A 14,272-nucleotide genomic window follows, 5' to 3' on the forward strand; every position below is an offset into this window, starting at 1 on the left:
ATTTATGTACCACTTCACAGTTAGTGCTTGACTTGGACTAAAATAGGTGGCGGTACTCAGAGTTAAACCCTGTAGGTTGTTATTTTTACAGTGCCTTGCGAAAGTATTCGGCCCCCTTGAACTTTGCGACCTTTTGCCACATTTCAGGCTTCAAACATAAAGACATAAAACTCTATTTTTTTGTGAAGAATCAACAACAAGTGGGACACAATCATGAAGTGGAACGACATTTATTGGATATTTCAAACTTTTTTAACAAATCAAAAACTGAAAAATTGGGCGTGCAAAATTATTCAGCCCCCTTAAGTTAATACTTTGTAGCGCCACCTTTTGCTGCGATTACAGCTGTAAGTCGCTTGGGGTATGTCTCTATCAGTTTTGCACATCGAGAGACTGACATTTTTTTCCCATTCCTCCTTGCAAAACAGCTCGAGCTCAGTGAGGTTGGATGGAGAGCATTTGTGAACAGCAGTTTTCAGTTCTTTCCACAGATTCTCGATTGGATTCAGGTCTGGACTTTGACTTGGCCATTCTAACACCTGGATATGTTTATTTTTGAACCATTCCATTGTAGATTTTGCTTTATGTTTTGGATCATTGTCTTGTTGGAAGACAAATCTCCGTCCCAGTCTCAGGTCTTTTGCAGACTCCATCAGGTTTTCTTCCAGAATGGTCCTGTATTTGGCTCCATCCATCTTCCCATCAATTTTAACCATCTTCCCTGTCCCTGCTGAAGAAAAGCAGGCCCAAACCATGATGCTGCCACCACCATGTTTGACAGTGGGGATGGTGTGTTCAGCTGTGTTGCTTTTACGCCAAACATAATGTTTTGCATTGTTGCCAAAAAGTTCAATTTTGGTTTCATCTGACCAGAGCACCTTCTTCCACATGTTTGGTGTGTCTCCCAGGTGGCTTGTGGCAAACTTTAAACAACACTTTTTATGGATATCTTTAAGAAATGGCTTTCTTCTTGCCACTCTTCCATAAAGGCCAGATTTGTGCAATATACGACTGATTGTTGTCCTATGGACAGAGTCTCCCACCTCAGCTGTAGATCTCTGCAGTTCATCCAGAGTGATCATGGGCCTCTTGGCTGCATCTCTGATCAGTCTTCTCCTTGTATGAGCTGAAAGTTTAGAGGGACGGCCAGGTCTTGGTAGATTTGCAGTGGTCTGATACTCCTTCCATTTCAATGTTATCGCTTGCACAGTTCTCCTTGGGATGTTTAAAGCTTGGGAAATCTTTTTGTATCCAAATCCGGCTTTAAACTTCTTCACAACAGTATCTCGGACCTGCCTGGTGTGTTCCTTGTTCTTCATGATGCTCTCTGCGCTTTTAACGGACCTCTGAGACTATCACAGTGCAGGTGCATTTATACGGAGACTTGATTACACACAGGTGGATTGTATTTATCATCATTAGTCATTTAGGTCAACATTGGATCATTCAGAGATCCTCACTGAACTTCTGGAGAGAGTTGGCTGCACTGAAAGTAAAGGGGCTGAATAATTTTGCACGCCCAATTTTTCAGTTTTTGATTTGTTAAAAAAGTTTGAAATATCCAATAAATGTCGTTCCACTTCATGATTGTGTCCCACTTGTTGTTGATTCTTCACAAAAAAATACAGTTTTATATCTTTATGTTTGAAGCCTGAAATGTGGCAAAAGGTCGCAAAGTTCAAGGGGGCCGAATACTTTCGCAAGGCACTGTAGCTAATAGGTTTATATTTAGCTAATATGTTAATATTAATATAATATAATATAATATATAATAATATATAATATAATAATAATATTAATAGTATGTAAGAGGTGCAGGAACTAAAGTAGTAAGGTGTCCGTACTCAGTTCCGGTGAGCTCCTGCCCAAGTTAAGCGCCGTTCACAGGACAGTTACAGTGTAAGTTTGAGGTTACATATAAATGATCTTAATTTTAGCCAGTTTGTTACAACAGGTAAATAATCCTGCAGCAACAGTAAATGTGAATTATTATGTGGATTATAGTTAATGGGCATTTTTGTAGGGGTAGATACATGTTTCATAAGGAAAAATCAAGTCTCAAATAAAGTGGAAATTACAAATATCCGAAGCCTTTAACCTCAAATACACTACCAGTTTTAAAGAAGTCCTCCAGCTATTTTTGAACTTTTACTGTTGAAAAGCAATATCCCAAGTATAAATACAGTAAAGGACACACACTAAAGGGTAAAAAATGTATATGTTTTGAGCAAAATATTGTTTTTTAGACAACTGAAAACTTCAAGGAGTAGGGCATTCAATGAGTTGGTCAGATAGGAAAGCGTAAATGTTAAAAAAAAAAGTGATGTCATCAGCCTCCCCTTTGCTTGAAGAACAATAGTGGAGCAATAGAGAACAAAAGAGGAAAGACTGGAGTGCCACTTTAAATTTCCTGCATTGCAAGAAAGTTCCCCTGCAACAGGGTGCAACAGGGTGATCAAATTAAAATCCTACATCTGTAGGTTCAAGTTTTTTTAAATCTAGGTTCCTGCTGTTCTAGGGAGTTTTTCCTAGCCACTTTGCTTCTACATCTGCATTGGTTGCTCTTCTGGATTTTAGGCTGGGTATTTCAAATCATATACAATTTTATTTGTCACATATGCCGAATACAACAGACCTTACAGTGAAATGCTTACTTACAAGCCCAACAATGCAGTGTTAAGAAAAAATAAAGAAAAAATAAAAATAAATAAAAGTAACAAATAATTAAAGAGCAGCAGTAAAATAACAATAGCGACAACTAACAACAACTCCTTGCAGACTGGCAGCTCTGGCGGCTCCTTGCAGACTGGCAGCTCTGGCGGCATCCTGCAGACTGGCAGCTCTGGCAGCTCCTTGCAGACTGGCAGCTCCTTGCAGACTGGCAGCTACTTGCAGACTGGCAGCTCTGAACAGGCGGGAGACTCCGGCAGTGCTGTAGAGGAGGAGGGCTCTGACTGCGCTGAACAGGCGGGAGACTCCGACAGCGCTGTAGAGGAGGAAGGCTCTGACTGCGCTGAACAGGCGGGAGACTCCGGCAGCGCTGTAGAGGAGGAAGGCTCTGACTGCGCTGAACAGGCGGGAGACTCCGGCAGCGCTGTAGAGGAGGAAGGCTCTGGCAGCGCTGAACAGGCGGGAGACTCCGGCAGCGCTGTAGAGGAGGAAGGCTCTGACTGCGCTGAACAGGCGGGAGACTCCGACAGTGCTGTCGAGGAGGAAGGCTCTGACTGCGCTGAACAGGCGGGAGACTCCGGCAGCGCTGTAGAGGAGGAAGGCTCTGACTGCGCTGAACGGGCAGGAGACTCCGGCAGCGCTGTAGAGGAGGAAGGCTCTGACTGCGCTGAACAGGCGGGAGACTCCGGCAGCGCTGTAGAGGAGGAAGGCTCTGACTGCGCTGAACAGGCGGGAGACTCCGGCAGCGCTGTAGAGGAGGAAGGCTCTGACTGCGCTGAACAGGCGGGAGACTCCGGCAGCGCTGTAGAGGAGGAAGGCTCTGACTGCGCTGAACAGGCGGGAGACTCCGACAGTGCTGTAGAGGAGGAAGGCTCTGACTGCGCTGAACAGGCGGGAGACTCCGGCAGCGCTGTAGAGGAGGAAGGCTCTGGCAGCGCTGGACAGGCGAGGCGCACTGTAGGCCTGATGCGTGGTGCTGGCACTGGTGGTACTGGGCCAAGAACACGCACAGGAAGCCTGGTGCGGGGAGCTGCCACCGGAGGGCTGGTGCTTGGAGGTGGTACTGGGTAGACCGGACTCTGCAGGCGCTATGGAGCTCTTGAGCACCGAGCCTGCCCAACCTTACCTGGTTGAATGCTCCCGGTCGCCCTGCCAGTGCGGCGAGGTGGAATAGCCCGCACTGGGCTATGCAGGCGGACCGGGGACACCATGCGCAAGACTGGTGCCATGTAAGCCGGCCCAAGGAGACGCACTGGAGGCCAGCTGCGCTGAGCCGGCTTCATGGCACTTGGCTCAATGCTCACTCTAGCCTAGCCGATACGCGGAGCTGGAATGTACCGCACCGGGCTATACACCCGCACTGGGGACACCGTGCGCTCCACAGCATAGCACAGTGCCTGCCCGGTCTCTCTAACCCCCCGGTAAGCACAGGAAGTTGGCGTAGGTCTCCTACCTGGCCCCCCCCCAAGACATTTTTGGGTCTGACTCTCGGGCTTCCTACCGCGCCGCCGTGCTTGTCTCTCCAACTCCATTCTCCGATACCCCTCTTCGCACTGCTCCAGCGAATCCCAGGCGGGCTCCGGCACTCCTCCTGGGTCGACCGCCCACCTGTCTACTTCCTCCCAAGTAGTATAGTCCATACTCTTGCCGTCCAAAACGTCCTCCCATGTCCATTCCTCTCGCTGCTCCTGCTGCCGTTTCTCCTGCTGCACCTTGGGGCGGCGACACTCCCCTGGTTTTGCCCAGGGTCCTCTCCCGTCGAGGATTTCCTCCCAAGTCCAGAAGTCCTTAATACGCTGCTCCTGCTGCTGCCCGTTACCACGCCGCTTGGTCCTGTTGTGGTGGGTGAATCTGTAACGGTTTTCTTTAGGTGAAGGAGAGTCGGACCAAAATGCCGCGTGGTGGTTATTCATGGTTTTTAATGAAGAAAAACTATACATGAATAAACTAACAAAAACAATAAATGTGCGAAATCCTAAACAGCCTATCTGGTGACAACAAACACAAAGACAGGAACAATCACCCACCAACACACAGTGAAACCCAGGCTACCTAAGTATGATTCTCAATCAGAGACAACTAATGACACCTGCCTCTGATTGAGAACCATACTAGGCCGAAACATAGAAATAACCCAAAACATAGAAAAACAAACATAGACTGCCCACCCAACTCACGCCCTGACCATACTAAATAAATACAAAACAACGGAAATCAAGGTCAGAACGTGACAGTACCCCCTCCCCCAAAGGTGTGGACTCCGGCCGCAAAACCTTGACCTATAGGGGAGGGTCTGGGTGGGCGTCTGTCCGCGGTGGCGGCTCTGGCGCGGGACGCGGACTCCACTTCATCATTGTCTTAGTCCGCCTAGGTCCGCCACTGCCTCCGTGGCTTTCTCACCATGGCCACCCCTCTCAATGACCCCACTGGACAGAGGGGCTGCTTGGGACAGAGGGGCAGCTCGGGACAGAGGTGAAGCAGCTGCTCGGGACAGAGGGACAACTGCTCGGGACAGAGGGGAAGCTGCTCGGGACAGAGGAGCAGCTGCTCGGGACAGAGGGGCGGCAGCAGCTTGGGACAGAGGGGCAATAGCAGCTCGGGACAGAGGGGCGATAGCAGCTCGGGACAGAGGGGCGATAGCAGCTCGGGACAGAGGGGCGGCAGCTGCTCGGGACAGAGGGGCGGCAGCTGCTCGGGACAAAGGGGCGGCAGCTGCTCGGGACAGAGGGGCGGCAGCTGCTCGGGACAGAGGGGCGGCAGCTGCTCGGGACAGAGGGGCAGCTGCTCGGGACAGAGGGGCGGCAGCAGCTTGGGACAGAGGGGCGATAGCAGCTCGGGACAGAGGGGCGATAGCAGCTCGGGACAGAGGGGCGGCAGCTGCTCCGGACAGAGGGGCAGCTGCTCGGGCGGCCCCTGGCCGACTGGCGGCACTGGCGGCCCCTGGCTTACTGGCGGCCCCTGGCTGACTGGCGGCACTGGCGGCCCCTGGCTTACTGACGGCTCCTGGCTGACTGGCGGCACTGGCGGCCCCTGGCTGACTGGCGGCACCTGGCTGACTGGCGGCACTGGCGGCCCCTGGCTGACTGGCGGCACTGGCGGCCCCTGGCTTACTGGCGGCCCCTGGCTGACTGGCGGCACTGGCGGCCCCTGGCTGACTGGCGGCACTGGCGGCCCCTGGCTGACTGGCGGCCCCTGGCTGACTGGCGGCACTGGCGGCCCCTGGCTGACTGGCGGCACTGGCGGCCCCTGGCTGACTGGCGGCCCCTGGCTGACTGGCGGCACTGGCGGCCCCTGGCGGCACTGGCGGCCCCTGGCTGACTGGCGGCACTGGCGGCCCCTGGCTGACTGGCGGCACTGGCGGCCCCTGGCTGACGGGCGGCACTGGCGGCTCCTGTCAGACGGGCGGCACTGGCGGCTCCTGGCAGACGGGCGGCACTGGCGGCTCCTGGCAGACGGCGGCACTGGCGGTTCCTGGCAGACGGGCGGCACTGGCGGCTCCTGGCAGACGGGCGGCACTGGCGGCACTGGGCAGATGGGCGGCACTGGTGGCGCTGGGCAGACGGGCGGCACTGGCGGCGCTGGGCAGACGGGCGGCGCTGGGCAGACGGGCGGCACTGGCGGCGCTGGGCAGACGGGCGGCACTGGCGGCGCTGGAGAGGAGGAAGGCTCTGGAAGTGCCGGACTGAGTAGCTCTCGTAGCGCCGAACAGGCGGGAGACTCCGGCAGCGCTGGACAGGAGGAAGGCTCTGGTAGCGCCGGAGAGGCGGGAAACTCCGGCAGCGCTGGAGAGGAGGGAGCCCCTGTAAGGATGGGCCGGAGAGACAGCCTGGTACGGGGGGCTGCCACCAGAGGGCTGGTGCGTGGAGGTGGTGACGGATAGACCGGGCCGTGCAGGCGCACTGGAGCTCTTGAGCACCGAGCCTGCCCAACCTTACCCGGTTGAATGGTCCCGGTCGCCCTGCCAGTGCGGCGAGGTGGAATAGCCCGCACTGGGCTATGCAGGCGAACCGGGGACACCGTGCGCAAGGCTGGTGCCATGTAAGCCGGCCCAAGGAGACGCACTGGAGACCAGATGCGTAGTGCCGGCTTGCCCACTCTAGCCCGGCCGATACCCGGAGCTGGAATGTACCGCACCGGGCTGTGCACCCGCACCCCGGACACCGTGCGCTCCACAGCATAACACGGTGCCTGCCCGGTCTCTCTAGCCCCCTGGTAACCACAGGAAGTTGGCTCAGGTCTCCTACCTGGCGTAGCTTGACTCCCGGGCTTCCTTGCCAACCGTGTTCCCTCATATCGCCGGCTCCTCTCTCCGGCTGCCTCTGCTCTCCTCGCTGCCTCCACTTGTTCCCATGGAAGGCGATCCTTTCCCGCCAGGATCTCCTCCCATGTGTAGCAACCCTTGCCGTCCAACACATCGTCCCAAGTCCATTCCTCCTTGTGCCGCTGTTGCCCGTTACCACGCCGCTTGGTCCTGTTGTGGTGGGTGATTCTGTAACGACGTTCATCTGTAGAAGGAGAAGCGGACCAAAAAGCAGCGTGGTGGTTACTCATGTTCTTTAATGGAAAATGAACGAAACATGAAATAACTTAAATCTACAAAACAACAAACGGAACGTGAAAAACCTATACAGCCTATCCTGTGACAACAAACACAGTGACAGGAACAATCACCCACAAACACACAGTGAAACACAGGCTACCTAAGTATGATTCTCAATCAGAGACAACTAATGACACCTGCCTCTGATTGAGAACCATACTAGGCCGAAAACATAGAAATGCCCCAAAACATAGAAAAACAAACATAGACTGCCCACCCAACTCACGCCCTGACCATACTAAATTAATACAAAACAACGGAAATCAAGGTCAGAACGTGACAGAACGTGACAAGAGAATGGTTTATTTCAGCTTTTATTTATTTAATCACATTCCCAGTGGGTCAGAAGTTTACATACACTCAATTAGTATTTGGTAGCATTGCCATTTGTCCAATTGTCCATTTGGAAGACCCATTTGCGACCAAGCTTTAACTTATGTCTTAAGATGTTGCTTCAATATATCCACATAATTTTCCTCACTCATGATGCAATCTATTTTGTGAAGTGCACCAGTCCCTCCTGCAGCAAAGCACCCCCACAACATGATGCTGCCACCTCCGTACTTCACAGTTGGGATGGTGTTCTCCGGCTTGCAAGCCTCACCCCTTTTTCCTCCAGAAAAGCAAGTAAAAAGTTGGAAGGGACACAGTCATAGCCAATTCCATCCATCTTGCAACAAAAATACTTCTGTGAACTTACAAAGCCCGGCAATCACTGGACCTCTCAAGTCACACGTTTTAGTTTGGTCATTATGGCCAAACAGTTATTTTTTTGTTTCATCAGACCAGAGGACATTTCTCCAAAAAGTATGATCTTTGTCCCCATGTGCAGTTGCAAACCGTAGTCTGGCTTTTTTATGGCATGCTTTGGAGCGGTGGCTTTTTCCTTGCTTAGCTGCCTTTCAGGTTATGTCGATATAGGACTCGCTTTACTGTGGATATAGATACTTTTGTACCTGTTTCCTCCAGAATCTTCACAAGGTCCTTTACTGTTGTTCTGGGATTGATTTGCACTTTTTGCATCCAAACTACGTTCATCTCTAGGAGACAGAACGCGTCTCCTTCCTGAACGGTATTACGGCTGCGTGGTCCCATGGTGTTTATACTTGCGTACTATTGTTTGTACAGATGAACATGGTACCATCAGGAATTTGGAAATTGCTCCCAAGGATGAACCAGACTTGGCAGGTCTTGGCTGATTTCTTTTGATTGTCCTATGATGTCAAGCAAAGAGGCACTGAGTTTGATGGTAGGCCTTGAAATACATCCACAGGTACACCTCCAGTTGATGTCAATTAGCCTATCAGAAGCTTCTAAAGCCATGACATCATTTTCTGGAATTTTCCAAGCTGTTTAAAGGCACAGTCAATTTAGGTACACCTCCAGTTGATGTCAATTAGCCTATCAGAAGCTTCTAAAGCCATAACATAATTTTCTGGAATTTTCCAAGCTGTTTAAAGGCACAGTCAATTTAGTGTATGTAAACTTCTGACCCACTGAAATTATGATACAGTGAATTATAAGTGAAATAATCTGTCTGTAAACAATTGTTGGAAAAATTAGTTGTGTCATGCACAAAGAAGATGTCCTAACCGACTTGCCAAAACTAGTTTGTTAACAAGAAATTTGTGGAGTGGTTGAAAAACAAGTTTTAATGACTCCAACCTAAGTGCATGTAAACTTCCGGCTTCAACTGTATGTAGGGCATCTTGGAATTTGTAACTGTGCCAGACAGTTTTATTTGACATTGTATTCATAATGAGAAGAGCACCCATCACACTTCAGTGCTATGGTCTGGAAGGAAGCCTATGCCCTAATCACTTTCCAGGGGTGGACTAGGACAAGAACTCATCACTGGCATTTGATCTACACCAGCCCACATCACTGCACGCGCCACCAACTCATCTTATAAAGTAATTCATAGTGCTTTATTAAGAGGTATAATAAATACAGTACTGAGGTATTCAAGAAATGTGTTGTTTATAACACGTCCAAGCAGGAACGCATGATTCAATATATCTTTGCGCACCAGCAACTCCTGTGGCGGGCCGGGCGCAGTGCGCGCTAACCAAGGTTGCCAGGTGCACGGTGGTTGTGTATATACCTGTGTTCTCTGTCTGTCAGTTGCAAGTTCATCTAGTCTTGTCAGGTCTCACCAGTGTTCTTTCCCGCCTTCCTGTTTCTCTAGTTCTGTTTCCTAGTTTTTCCCAGTTCTGACTATTCTGACCATTCTGCCTGCCCTGACCCTGACCATTCTGCCTGCCCTGACCCCTGACTGCCTGTCATCCTGTATCTGCCTGACTCTGACCTGATCATGAACCTCTGCCTGCCCTCGACCTGCCCTTTGCCTGCCCTGTGTTTCTAATAAATCATCCGAGACCTGTACTATCCGCCTCCCGTGTCTGCATCTGGGTCATATCCTGAGTCGTAATAGTAGCGTAGTTTTGTTTGATAAAATCTGTTTTTATATTTAAATGTAGGAACTGGGTTCTACAGTTTGACTCCACTGCTGTTTCTGGCTCCACACCCACCCCGGCCGGCCATCTAGATGTGTGAAGGTTGGTGTCTTTTCTTTAGGGAAGCTAATGATCATTAGCTGACATTCCTGGGAGTGTGTAAAGATAAAAATGTTTTATTACCATAGCATTGCTTATGTTCTATATAGTTATGTACTTGAAAATGTATACATTGACCAATTCGGCACTTTTGGGCAATCTCCTGGCAGACTTGATACAAAATATTGTGTAGTGATGTAATTCTTCACTGGATCAGTCTGAAACTTTGGACACACACTGCTGCCACCTTGTGTACAACATCTAAATGACACCTAAAATCCCACATTACTGTTTGGCATTTCCATTGCATTTCAAAGATGATGCAAAAACATGTTTTTTTGTTTGTATTATCTTTTACTAGATATAATGTGTTATATTCTCCTACATTATTTCACATTTCCACAAACTTCAAAGTGTTTCCTTTCAAATGGTTTCAATAATATGCATATCCTTACTTCAGGTCCTGAGCTACAGGCAGTTAGATTTGGGTATGTCATTTTTGGCTGAAATTGAAAAAAAGGGCCAGATTCTGTGGGGCATGTGCGCCACTCCATATCTCAAAGCCATATCAAAAATCTTGGTTGCTATTGAGATGAATATTGAAGGTTGAGAAATAAAAATTATTCCTACAGAAAGCTGAGACCCTTCTCTTTTTGACAGGTACAAGGGGACGAAGCTTCCAAAGCTGTGTTTTTCTTGCAATTACATTTTGAAATGTTAGCACAGCCACTAGTATATTTCTGGTACGGGTGGGTTTAGGGTTATGAGATATTGTGTGGATAAAGGGCGGGGGATTGGCGGGCAGGTTGAATAAATATAAAGCTATGTGCAATTCATATCTATAGGCTACATCAAGGTTTTTCTTTCATTATTCTTATCTGGCATGAGTCTTGTGCATACGCCTAAGCTTTAGGGTTTAACTGTATGCTCCAAATACACACCAATCGCCAAATGCTTTTGGGAACTTGGGAAGAAAAAAAAAAACATTGATCCATTGAGCAAAAAAACCAATGTCAGAGTTTAATTCAATAAGACAAAAACTGTGAAATGGAGAGTTGAAAATAAAGAGGAAGGAGGACCAGAACAGGAATGGTTGGGATAGATTTGGTGAAGTGGTAAAAGTGGATGATAGCAGCTATGTTGTTTGAAGATTGTGAGGCGCTATAAAAATGATAAAGTCCCAAGGAGGGGACTTCAAACATGGCATGCCAAGGGAACTGTAGCCTACAGTTCAGAAGGGTTAAATGGAATAGTAAATATGAACACTGACTGTAGGTTAGGTCTATAACCTCTCAGATAGCATAATAGCCTTTATATATGAACTCCTTCAGAATTAAGCATTTCTTGCAGTAAAATGATACAGCAAATGTAGGTTAAGATTTCTTTTAGCGTCTTGAGAGAATGAATGTGCGGTTAGGGACTGTCTGTAAGCAGCTATCTTTATCAGCATCATAAAAGCTGATAGTATTTCAACCACATAATAATGCATCCAAGCCGAACTGAAATCTTATTGTTTTCAAAGCTTTTAATTTCCATAAAACCAGTCAAACTGAATTCATTTGAAAAATCTGTCCTGTTTTATTTTGTTAGCCTATTGCATTTTCTCCCAAGTCCCTAAATGTCTTTGCTCTGTGAGAGAAGTAGAGATGGAAGAGAAATGTTTTACCGATGTCAACTACATAGATTGAAGGATAAATGTTATGGATTTATGACATTATTCTGGTGAACAAGGGTTTATTTAGTCTTCTAGGGAAACAAGTAATGACAGAAGAGAAGCTGCATGTATCTAATTATAGACAAGTTGTGTGCTCTCCAGCCGGGTGCATGTGGACTGGGAGCAGACTGGTGTTTGGATGTGCTGCTGGAGATTTACACTAAGGCTGTGAATGAGTCTATGTGGTCCTAATTCTCCACATCGTTCTCAATTAAAGACCGTTTAGTTTATGCTTGCCCAGTTTAGTTTATGCTTGACTCCTGCAGATGCTCCTTAATGGAGACTGCAGTCCATTACTAGGTCAGTTAAAAATACTCAGGACCTTTAGCTAGCAGTACTCTCTCCTGCCCCTCCCTACTTCTCCCTGCGCCATGCTCCTTACAGGGCTTTGTCTGAGAGCGTGGACGGATCCAGAGTTATGGCTTCAGCTCCAGATTACTTCCTCCTGGTGAACGAGGCTGTGTGGAGGTAATGGCCCGGCCCACATAGTCTCTCACTGAGCCAGGGGAGCTGTTCTTGCCATAATATGGACTTGGTCTTTTACCAAATATGACTATCTTCCGTATACCACCCCTACCTTGTCATAACACAACTGATAGGCTCAAATGCATTGATTCCATATGCGTTATTTAATAGTTTTGATGTCTTCACTATTATTCTACAATGTAGAAAATGGTCAAATTAAGAAAACTCTGCAATGAGTAGGTGTGTCCAAATGTTTGACTGGTACGGTACGTTTGAGGCTCAGTAATCGAAGAAGACACTGATTTCACCAAAGAGGTACCAATCTCATCATGACCTGCTGTTAATATCTTTAAGTTACCAATGACCTCCAACTCCATTACATCAGGAGGATCAAACTGAAGCAGAGAAGGGAAATGTCCCTTAATGTAATCCAAGTGATTTCCATCAGTTTTCTAAATGTTCTTTGACAGAGAGGAACCCACATTCACAAAAACAGTTATTAAATTGACATGAAATAACATCAGGATCAATATATATATATCAATATAAAATAATCCCGGAACATATTCCAGTCTGTGCTCAGCAAAACAGTCCTGTAGTTTAGCATCTGCTTCATCTGACCACTTTTTTATAGACCGAGTCACTGGTGCTTTCTGCTTTAATTTTTGATTGTAAGCAAGAATCAGGAGGACAGAATTATGGTCAGATTTGCAAAATAGAGGGTGGGGGAGAGCTTTGTACACATCTCTGTGTGTGGAGTAAAGGTGGTCTAGAGTTTTTTTTCCCCTCTGGTTGCACATTTAACATGCTGATAAATTTTTGGTAAATCTAATTTCAGTTCCCCTGCATTAAAGTCCCCGGCCACTAGGAGCGCCGCCTCTGGAGGAGCGGTTTCCTGTTTGCTTATAGCGGTATACAGCTCATTGAGTGCGGTTTTAGTGCCAGCATTGGTCTGTGGTGGCATATAGTCAGCTACGAAAAATACAGATGAAAACTCTCGAGGTAGATAGTGTGGTCTACAGCTTATCATGAGATACTCTACCTCAGGCGAGCAGAACCTCGAGACTTCCTTAGATATCGTGTACCAGCTGTTGTTGTCAAATAGATTTGGGGTCACTAAGAAATGTCCTTGTTTTTGAAAGAAAAGTTTGTTTTTTTTGTCCATGAAAAAAACATCAAATTGATCAGAAATACAGTGTAGATGTTGTTAATGTCTATTGTAATGACTAAAAGTAACAATAAAAGAAAACTAACGAGGCTATATAGAGGTGGTACCGATCCTGAGTCAATGTGCAGGGGTAAAGTGACTATGCATAGATAATGTTAAGTAGCCTTTTGGTCCTAGACTTGGCACTCCGGTACCGCTTGCTGCCTTGCCACCTAGCATTTAGTCATTAAACACAACCGAAGCCACAGTTGTGTTTAATGAGTCTTTCCTTCTCACACAGGCCATCAGCCTTGGATATGTCGACATTTCTACCAAAATCTTGACTTACTCCATTCAGCTCCTAGTGGAACAAAGGGGCCTTAACGGTGTATCTCCAGTGAACTCTGTCCTGGGTGGCTTTCTTGACTTCATCCCAGGTGGTTCCTGCCTTCATCTTATTCTCATTCATCCATGCCTTCTTTCGGCAGCAAAACTACCAACCCAAAATAGTATTGTATAGAAAAATAAAAACAACCGAGCATCTAATCACTGTCATTCATCAGTTTGTCTTTTCTAGGCGATGAATTTAAATTGTCTGTTTCTCAGACAATTGTCAAATTTTTGCTCAGTTGTTGACTTACACTGTTAGTATGTTCAGGTATGATAACAAAGACAGTACAGTATGAAGACAGGCTAAAACTACTTCTCCAATAGAAATCCCAGATCACACTTGTAGGCGATGTCGGCTAGCTAAGCTCATGCATAGAAACATGTCATCAGGTCTAAAGGTCATCTCGCGCCAAACTGCACATGTGCAGGCTTTCAAATCATAGACACTCGTTTGATATAAAAGCTCATGAAAATGTTAGTTTGTCACTTTCACAAGGTAATAGTAATAACATGTTCAACGATTTAATACATTGACTGGAATCTAGGTTGTGCCTTTAGACTGAGAAAATGTAATAAAAGGATGAATTTTTCACTTTTCCCACTGTCTTCTCAAACCCCGGCCTGGTCTGTTTAGCAAGCGTTCACGTAAGTCCTGCGATGTTGCAACTCTGTGTTTAGAGAAATCGATGATACCTCATGACGTTCATCAAAAAAGTACACTCAAAGAAAGC

This window comes from Oncorhynchus mykiss, chromosome 11 (genome assembly GCF_057628025.1).
Source record: "Oncorhynchus mykiss isolate SJ-2025 chromosome 11, ASM5762802v1, whole genome shotgun sequence".
Taxonomy (NCBI): Eukaryota; Metazoa; Chordata; class Actinopteri; order Salmoniformes; family Salmonidae; genus Oncorhynchus; species Oncorhynchus mykiss.